General features: G+C 31.0%; 1 long non-coding RNA gene across 1 annotated transcript; it reads right to left on the reverse strand.

Moving 5' to 3' along the window:
- Positions 1 to 7,661: 7,661 nt before the first annotated feature.
- Positions 7,662 to 10,814, reverse strand: LOC139860595 (uncharacterized). The gene is made up of 4 exons (XR_011763231.1): positions 10,539 to 10,814; positions 9,086 to 9,183; positions 8,916 to 8,997; positions 7,662 to 7,808 (listed from the first exon to the last, which is right to left on the reverse strand). It is a non-coding gene; the product is annotated as an uncharacterized lncRNA (long non-coding RNA).
- Between the last annotated feature and the right edge of the window lie 275 nt (positions 10,815 to 11,089).

The raw sequence follows: 11,089 nt of genomic DNA on the forward strand, positions 1-11,089 counted from the left end.
TTGACTTAGGTTGAGGACTTCGGACCGTTTACTTGCACACCTTTCCCGACTACTACTTTACCGCTACATATCATTGTGAGTTATAGCATTCCCTTTTTACTTTAAACTTATTTTGGGAACTGGGAATACATGCGGATTTTATATTTTACATACTAGGCACGAGTACTTAAACTTATATATGTGTGGGTTATACAACGGCATAAACATTCCCTTTAGCTCGGTAACGTTTAATCATTGGTTTTTGAACCGTGAACGCGAATCTTAGATATGGATCCATAGGGTTTGACATCCCCACTCGGGCTAGTCGCGCTAGCATTTAATGAGTGTTTAATACTTTGTAAACATACGCACTTGCCAAGTGTACTTTCAGGGGGTATAAACGTTAAGTTAGTTACCAAGTGCCCACGGTTAACATATACTTTATCTTACTGTTTTGAAACGCTCTTTGTAGCACTGAAATCTCGTGGCCTACCTTACATACTGTTATACTTAAACTATAGCTCACCAACCTTTGTGTTGACGTTTTTAAGCATGTTTTTCTCAGGTGCTTGAGGTTAGCTTCCGCTGTGTACTAGTCGTGCTGTAGACACCCGCTGCTTAGGGTTGTCGTCGCATGAACTACTTTATCTTGCATTCATACTTTATTACTTTTGAACTATGACTTGTAACGACCATTGTGGTCACATGCACTTATTATTTGCTTCTACTTAGTGAAGCATGCTTTTGAAATGTAAAACATTTGATGTCGGTTATGACATCACCTTTTTATCGTGAATGCAACTTCTTTAATTACAGCATATAGTACTTAACCTTGTGATGATCCTGTTGTTGATGATTCGTACACGATGGTTTTGTACGGGGCATCACAGAGTGTCTGTTCCCTAATTCTTAGATTACCAGACTTAATAAAAAGGGGCATATTCGATTTCGATAATTCAACTATAGAATGTAGTTTCACGTACTTGTGTCTATTTCGTAAAACAGTTATAAAAGTAGCGCACGTATTCTCGGTCCCAAAATATATTGCGAAAGCATTTAAAAAGGGATTAATGAAACTCACGCATATAAATATTGTAAAACAGTTAATAAAGCATTTACATGTATTCTCAGCCCAAAAATGTAATAAGTAAAAAGGGAGAAAATGAAACTCACGCATATAAATATTGTAAAACAGTTATTAAAACATTGCATGTATTCTCAGCCTAAAAATGTAAGGAGTAAAAGGGAATCAAATGAAACTCACTTTGCTGTATTTTGTAGTAACAATACATATGACGAAACTGAACAATGCAGGGTTAGCCTCGGATTCACGAACCTATACCATTTATGTATATATTAACACATATAATGGAAATCGAACAAAATTATATATTATTAATAATGATATATTTGTTACATTAATAATCTATATCTTTCATTAATAATTAATTTAAATATTTTTTTATTTCATATACTTTAAATAAATAAATAGTATTGTAAAAAAAGTTAATTTAGATATATTATATGTATTAACTATAGTGTTATATAACTAAAAATCATTTGATAAAATAATGTTAATAATAATAAATAAAAAGTTGTATTATTTTGTAATAATAATATTAGTAAATATACTTAATAATGATAATAATAATAATAATATTACTAGAAATGATAATTTTTATATAAAATGATAATTTTAATAATAATTGAAATGTTAATAATAATGATACTACTAATAATATTTTTAATGACAATACTAATACTAATGTTAATAATAATAATAATAATAATAATAATAATAATAATAATAATAATAATAATAATAATAATAATAATAATAATAATAATAATAATAATAATAATAATAATAATAATAATAATAATAATAATAACAATAATAATAATTGAAAATGCTACCTCCTAAAGAATCGGATTTAAAAACAAAAGACCTCCGCCCGGGCTCGAACTCATGACCTCTCGCTCACCTAATAACATCACAAACCAACATGCTATTTCAGCTTTTCTGAAATTATAACACCCTAAATGTATATATATCGATTTGTTCTCTGTCTCCTTGTTTTCTTCTCCTTTGCAAAATCGTTAACACAGAAACATGGTGGGTTTTGCTCCTGGTGACTCAATTCACGGCGCAACAGGAAACTGAATCTCGACGGCCCAACAGAAATTTGGTCCAACAGGCCCACACTCCTAAGGTAGTTTTTATTGGAAAAAAAATATTTTGCAGCGTCCTGGTTTCGAACCCGCGACCTCTTGGTATGCAACACACACCTCAAACCATTCAACCACACTTTTTTTTCTGAAATAAACTCAGATTAATTTCTTTTAAACTTAAAGTCTATGGTCTTCAAAATACAACACCGATTTATATCTTCATCATCATCATTAATCTAGTATAATTATGATCATAACCATAATATTTTCATTTATAATCATATTCATCATCATAAACCCTTTCTAATATTTGTTCTAACTGTCGAGTATATCTATCATCATCATGTATCATCTATATCATAATCTTACATCCATCTTTCCCCCGTCACCGTGATTCATCAAAAAAAAATATCGAGTATATAATAAGGAAATCGGTTACCTTATCATTTACTTTAATTATTTGCACTTTACTTTATGGTATTAACATTATCTCTACTAACCCACTTACAAAAAGTGATGGCAAGTGGGTTCCTTCATGTTGGTTAGGTGTCGGCCAAGAGGAAAAAATGAGGCACTTTATCATCAACACTTAAACTAATATCTTTTATATCATTCTCACAGCTATTCAATTAACACCAATATCATTTCATCTTTGATGCTTTACGGTTTCACCATCAACACAATAAATGGTTGTAGCGAACAGATCATTACATATCAGCTGTAGCGAGTTGCAGTAGCTGCTGCAGTAATCGTGACTGATACCAGTGTGTAGCTGCAGTAGCAGTTCAACGTAAAAAAAATGAACATGGAGGTTTGGGTGATAGTTGTAGTGGTGCTCCGTTCACAGCAGGAACAAGAATTCAACGTAGCCGTTGCAGCAGTCTTCTATATTTATCGGTGTCTCGTGGCTTAAACAGAAAAATGAAGATATAGCATTTTTGGTGATTGTGTCGATGACTTGAGTAGTGGCCTGTCTTGGGCTGGGTGTGTTCACAACAGAAAGTAACCAGGTTGATTTGGAGTGGTAAAGGTGGTTTGATCGTGATTAAATTAGAAAACACTACAGTAGTATTAATTTAATGGTTCAGGGGGCGTTTGGTTTTAATGGGTTTGTGGTTGTCGAAAATTGAAACAGATTGATGTTGTTGGTCTAGTGATTGATCAAGAAGGTGGTGTTTTAGTGATGATTTACGGTGATTGATGAGAAGTGATGGTGGTGTTTGGTTCCGGTTGTTCGACAGGAGAAAGAAAAGAAAACACGGAAATGGGTTGGTGGTGTTCTCGGTTGTAACTCTAGTCGGAGTATGGTGGTTTAAAAGGTGGTGCTCATTGATTCCATAGTATTTGAGTGATGATGATGGTAGTTTTATGTAAACCGATATGTATATGTATATAGAGAAAGATAGTTGAGGTGGGTGACGGTAGTGTTTAATTGTAGATGGAGAGGAAGCAAACTGTGGGTGATATCTATCTATCAATTATTTAGATATATGTATATATTTATAAAATGCAGTGTATGAATTTTAATCAAAAGTAACCAGTAGCCAAACAGTGAGGTACAGTAATCGAATAGTAAATATCAATTTAAGTTCACGGGTTCAATCAAATTGAATTATAAATATAATATAATATAATAGTATTATTAATAATAAACGTGCTTTTAATTTAAATATCTTACGCTAAATCGTACCCCGTTGTTAAATCAGTGGTGGATAAAAAGTACTCAGAAAAATCTCATATTTTTAAATTAAGTATCTTCATTTATTTTGGTCATTTTGGTATAAAATTCAATCATAAATTGTTTAAATAAAAATTACATCAACTGTCCCTCTCATTTATGGGTAAAAATATAAAAAGTGTTAAAATTAATTAATTAGATCCTAAATATACTTTTAATAAGCCTACAACTTATATAACTCATTTTCGGATCACCGTTTATTTTAAAATCATATAAGTTCATTTTTAACTTGGTTAAAAACAAACGAGTGCTACGATCGTTTAATAAATAAATTCAAAATCATATATATTCAATATACTTTTCATATATAAATATAGATTTATAGTAATATCATATATTATTTTATTTACACAAATGAATTAAATCATATAAGTTTCTATTTCAAATTAATATATATATACATGTATTTATTTACAGATAGTGGGTCGTGAATCGTCGGTAATATTCGAAGGGTAATTGAATATATGAATATCGTTTCAAAAATTTTCAAGACTCAACATTACATACTTTGCTTATCGTGTCGGAAACATATAAAGATTAAGTTTAAATTTGGTCGGAAATTCCTGGGTCGTCACGACTTAGTGACAAAGTAAGGCTAAATGAAGAACAATGCTTTCAAATAAAGACTTGTAATCCTAAAATACACTTAGATACATTTAGGATGGTCTTCAACCAAGTCCCAACTAGAGATTGCTCTTCCCTTGTGCATGTGTTGGACATTAATGTGTGCTCACACATTAATCATGCAATATGATATATTGCAAGTAAGCTTGCTAAAAGCTTAAACTATAGTGTTGTGCAAATATCTATATGATTGATTTTAGAATAACTATCTCTTGCTATGTGTGAGTATTACTTGCTACTTGCTAATATGTCTAATACTCATCAATTTGCCAACTTGATTAATATGCTTGCTATGTGCTTACTAGTTAGAATACTAGGATTCAAGTAACTAGTCTACTCCAATAAATTAAGTGTAAAATGGTTCACAAAGAAATAATGGTCAATAATCTATTTGGTCTTGTCTAAGTAACACATTGTGTTAACATTAATGTCTTTACACACTTAATATTTATTTTAGTAAGACATCATTCAATTAATCTCCACTAAATCTTAAAATGAATATGACTTGTGATTAATTGAGACTAGGAAGTTAATGACATGATGACTAGTCTTTAGGATTGAACCAAATCCATTAATGAGTTTAACTAAGTCTTGACAAAAAATGAGATTATCTGAAATGTCAATAAAGACACTTCTCCAAGAATGTTGCGTTTACTACATTTGGAGTGTTATGTCATTTTCACTCAATAAGACCAAATCTCACACACTTAATGCATATAGTACTTTTATAGGATATTGGATTTCTTTTGCAGGTGCTAGAAGGAATAAAAATTCCAAAATGTGATGTTCAAATCTGAGTCAAACGGCTATACAACAGATACACAATTTTGGACTGGAGCACGCACGGTCGAACCACGGTCGACCGTGTCTGTAACCGTGTGACAACAGCTATTTTTAGAATCTCACTATAAAAGGCAAGCATTGAAGAGCATTTGAAGCTGGCCCTCTTACATATTTAAAAAGCTTATTTCCAGAGATCAAAAGGGCTCTAATGACTACTCAAATGTGATCAAGCAAGAGAAGATTCGATGATCTTAAAGATATAGAATTTAGTTGTTGTAAACTTACTAATCAAAATTGTTCATCTTGTGAGTTTACTTAGTGTAATGTATGTCCTAGTATTGTCTTAGGATCATCATTACAAATTGTATAAGTCTTGTAACTTCAATTAGTAGAAGCATAGGCTAGCTTAGTGATCTACTTCCTTAAAGGGACTTAGGAAGTTGATTAATCTTATTTGAAGATTAATACTTGTCCAATGTGAAGACAAGTTGAGCTAGATTGGAGTTGGTCTTTCAAAGGGATAGAAAGATTAGGTTTGTTGTCTACCAAAGAAGTTGAAGACTTGTAAATCGGATCTCCACCGGGTTTGGAGAAAAGTACTTAGTGAAGCAAGAAATCCCGATTAGTGTAATCAGGGAGTGGATTAAGGTGGATTAGTTAACATCCACCCGAACCACTATAAATCCTTGTGTTTATGTTCTTTACATTACTTTGATTATCATTTTGAACATATACACCACACACATAAAGTTTGAGTTGAATTGGTCGATCATAGTTAATCAAATTTGGTGATCAATCGAAAAAGTGTTAAAAACGTATTAAGTAACTATTCACCCCCATCTAGTTACTTATAGAATCATGTATGCTTGCATCATATTGCATAATATGATAATTGAAGACAATGGTTTTAACATCGCTGAAAATTAATCTTACTACTTGCGTGTCAACAACCTACAAGGATCAACTTGGTACGAAAGGTGTGATTTATATGCTGAGAAGACAAAAGAGCTGTGTGACAAAGACGAGCATGAGTATCTTCGACATACTCTTGTTTCGTATTTATGGCATAATCGCGAAAGCGAAATAATTAATTAATGTAATGTGTGATTTTTATTTTTAATGAAGTTATTTCTATTTATATTAAGTTTTATAATTATATTAAGTTATGTTATATTTAAAATCATTAAAATAATGATAAAAATAAAAACTGACATACCTCAAGTGACATAGGTCACCACTCTCCACTTTTTCTGACTCGGCAAATCAGGCCTGACATGCCAAGTGACCTAGGTCAATGTATGTATATGTTTGAAGGTACTGTATCGATGTATATGTATATATATGAAGAAGATGATATGAATATGAATCCTCCGTGATGACGAATATGAATTTAAACACAAATCAGAACAATTACTTCACTACAACAAAAGTGTACATATAGGACACCCAAATTGGTCATATAATGTCACTTTATAGGACCTTTTGGCCTGAAAGGACCAACAGGACATGTGTACCAACTAAGGCGGTCGTATAAAGTATAAACGCAAAAAAAGTGTCCTAATAGGTAATAAGATCATGAAACCAATTATCGGGTCCTATAATATAATTAACAACCACACAGAAAAATTCTTAAAAGTACATATCGAGTGACTTCTATTTAGATTAGGACATACAAAAGGGTCCCAAAAATAAAAATAAATTACATTAGTACCAACAAATGGGTCCTATTTAAATTTTATATTTCGTAAGGACTAACAAAAATGGTCCCATTATTATGTTAATACCCAAATAAGAGTTCTATTATAAATAAAATATATTACATTAGTACCAATAAAAAAGATCCTAATGTATCGATATTCTTGTTTAGTACCTAGAAAAAAAGGTCTTAATATGCACAAATGTTACTTTAGTACCACTAAAAAAGTAGTAATATAAATTATTTATTATACCTTAAAACCACGTAATGGGTTCTAATATATAATGATATTTTATTTTAATACCATGAAAAAAGGTCCTAATATAATGATATTATGTCAAGTTTATTATGACATAATTATACAGCGTACTATCATGTTATAGTAGTTCCACATCCGGATCAAATATTCGAATTCATCTTGGATATTTGGGTCTGATTCGCATATTTGGGTCAAATTCAAGCCTTTCGATCCAGTTCAGATATTTGGTTCCGGTTCGGTTATTTGGATTCAGTTCGAATATTCGAATCCACTTTGGTTTTCTGATTTTGGACAGTTTTTGAAGATCCGATTTTTATTTGACATGATTATGGACACCCAATTAAAAATATATACTAAAAATAAATATGAAATAAAACATAATTAGTTTTCAATGAATAAATTATTCTCATAACATAAAAAATACCAAATATAAAATATTCATTAATAATCCAACATATAAAGACTTCAGATTAAAATTTGACAAGAATGTTAAATCAACGAAAAGCAACGGATAAAGTCTTGGTCATCATGTATCTTTATCAATGCTCACGTACCACCTACAAATAAACCATCCATCTATAAACATAATGTTGCACGCAAATATTAATCTTAATTAAATTCTTAACAAGGAGCCTAGGACATTTCAATATAAACGAACAAGGCCAAGGAATAGACGCACATCAATTCACACAAACCATAGTAATAAAGCAACTTCAAATGAACTACAAACAAAAAATTTGATTAACAATATTTACGATAAATTAAGCCAAGCAACAACATATAATATGTTGGCTATTTAGAACATATAATACGATAAATTAAAATAAAGAAGCATGTAATATGTGTATAAAAATAACTCAAGGTATATTTTTATTGCAGACCATTCCCGACTGGTGCTAGTAAAGCACACCAAAATTATAAAATTTTTATCATGTCAATCACCTACAAACATATTGAAAAACAATGAGCACCGAAATAAAAGCCAAGTATAGTCGTCTTTCTAAGCTATTTCATAGGGACAATGACAACTTCCAATTCACATTTATTCATCATAAGTACAGCCTCTATGCAATAAGATGAAGTACCAAACATTAATTCATGTAACCATGAAGATAAATACATAATCAACTAATATAACTACTGTCTATCTTAACGGTAACATACATAGCTTAAGGAGCAAACTGGTACCAACATTAAACCAATATTCATCAAATTATATAAGAATTACAAAGTTAGATGTGGCAATCTCAGTCAATTTAGATAGAAATGAGACGAGTTGCCGTTCAAAAAAAATAATAATAAATGGGACGAGTTAAATATTACCATTAAAAGGTTAGTTTCAAGAATTACCTTTATAACTAAGTGGGTCAGGTGGGTCAAACAGGCCAAAAGTGACATTAATATAATTAATTTGAACAAAAAACACTACATTGATGTAATCTTGAACTCATTATACTAGCCTTTTAATACCGGTGAACCCAAACAAATTTTGATTTTATCCGAGCTGCCAATTGGTGACACAATCTTTTAGAAATCTATATTTGATATTTTGCATATTGAGCATGCATATTACATATCAATGGGCAACGAAAAACTCTAAATGACAATTTTAATTCTATCTGTATCCACATAGTGTTAGCTATTATTATACATGGAGAACATACCAGGTTCGTTTGTTCCATGTACTCATATATTTGATCTGCGAATTGTCCCCACAACGTGCAGATAATAGTCACTTCGCTAAAACTGTATAACATGGCATTAGTGCGTATTTGACGTTGTATCACAAACTAGTAAAACATAGTAAGCTATTGAAAAGAAATTGTAACTTTACCTTGTCTTTAAAATCGACATGTAGATACTTAGATTTGATGCCTACTTGGTTATCATAGTCATTGATTTCATCATAATTGTTGAACAGTCCAATTAAACCTATAACAAATAGACAAAAGAAAAAAGTCAGAATGATATATGAAGTATGTTAATTATAAAAACTCGAGAATGAAATGAGTACTAACCAAAAGTAACATCAACACTTCATGATTTGGAAATAATTTCGGTAATAGGGACAAAATTAAAGGCATTTCTATAGTCTACATTAACTTGTAACTGAGGTTCCAACTAAATTTCCAATAAAAAACCCTAAAAACAAAAATAGTAGATGTTACAACAATTTAAAAGGCAATTAAAATGATCTAACACCTAATAGACAGATCTGAATAGCTAAATCAGTGTAAGTAAGCCTTACTATGTAACTACAGACAATTAATCACACAATATAAGGAAAACGTTAGTGTTAAGTACTGAACGAGAAACGTAATATAAGTTAATAAAATTACTCAGGTACATATTATTGAGAATGAAGATCGGTCGAATGAATAAGTTACCTCCAATGACGGTGATCGGAGGTTGAAATTGAATGGTAAAAGAAAACTGTTTAGTCCATAAAAATTTGGAGTCTCTTATATCATTAGCGAATGCTGTGTTCAAGCAAGTAAATAATCAACTAAATATCTACTTATATCATTGCAAGGTTTATCTATTGGGATTGAATACATCGTATCGAATCTGCATAAACTTCTTAACGATATGTAGAATCAGGTTTCATAAGTAAATCAGAGGGTCAGCTTTGTTCCGGACCCATTTTGACCGGATTCGATATGACCCGTTACCAATCCAACCTAATTTGACATTTATATTCCAAATAATCTGTTAACTTTTGAACCACATCAAAACTAAATTGCACATTATAAGTCGTTCTCATTTTAGCCATGGATTTATGCGTTACTACATGCAAGAAAGTTAATTAGTTTATTTGCAGATTATATTGGTTGAATCTATTAACATCATAATAAAGCATATAATCAAAATCTAAATATTAACAAAAATGTTTATGTGGATCAACCCAATCTGACCCACTTTGACTCCATTATTGTAATTTGCTACTGGCCAGTGAAAGATAAACCTTAACCGATTTAATCTGCTTTCAAAAATAAATTATTTGACGTAGCTTCGAGTCATGAGACACATGACTATAACAGCTAAAATAAATAATATTAATTATCAATATAAGCTTAATCAGTCCATGGTACTGACTCTAAGGGTCCATTTACTTAGAATTTCATTGACAAACCATATGTGTTCAAATATCATAGTATAACACCACTGCCAAATTTAAATAAAAAACATTATATCGGCGGAAAATTAGTATGATTGTTGTCATAAAAAGCAACAAATATGTGACGCCTAAAAATAAAAATCGAACATTATCGAACTTTGAAACTTACAGATCTTTGAACAAGGATTATAACAACGATATGACCGAATTGTATTTCGGCACCATTAATCGTCGTCGTTTTATATTCGAACGATATGAACTCGTAGGTGGAGAGAGGATAGGAGGAGATGATTATAGGTGTTTGGATACAATTGGCCGTACAATTTATTGGAGAGAAGATATTGATTTTGATCCGAGAACATGACTTTGCATAGTGGTTAATCTAGGGTTTTTAATCGGGACGAAGTATTGCCCTTTTATTTTGTTTTAACCCAGAAAAGAAAAGATGAATTGATTCAATTGTGAGAAAAGAGGGGAATGAGTTGAATTTTGACGTGGACGAATTTTCAGTAAATTCAAAATATTTACGGATAAGTAAGGCGGGATTAAATTTGCAGAAAATATTTGAGTTTTGAATATCAAGCTAATTGTATGAATGGACATTTCACAACTTTCACTTTATTCAAATATTATACTCCGTACTTTTTTTTTTATACAACTTTTTTTCTCTATTAGTCTCTTGATTACATGGTTATAAAAGATAAAAGATGTGAGTTGAGG

Source organism: Rutidosis leptorrhynchoides, chromosome 7 (assembly GCF_046630445.1).
Source record: "Rutidosis leptorrhynchoides isolate AG116_Rl617_1_P2 chromosome 7, CSIRO_AGI_Rlap_v1, whole genome shotgun sequence".
In the NCBI taxonomy this organism is placed as follows: Eukaryota; Viridiplantae; Streptophyta; class Magnoliopsida; order Asterales; family Asteraceae; genus Rutidosis; species Rutidosis leptorrhynchoides.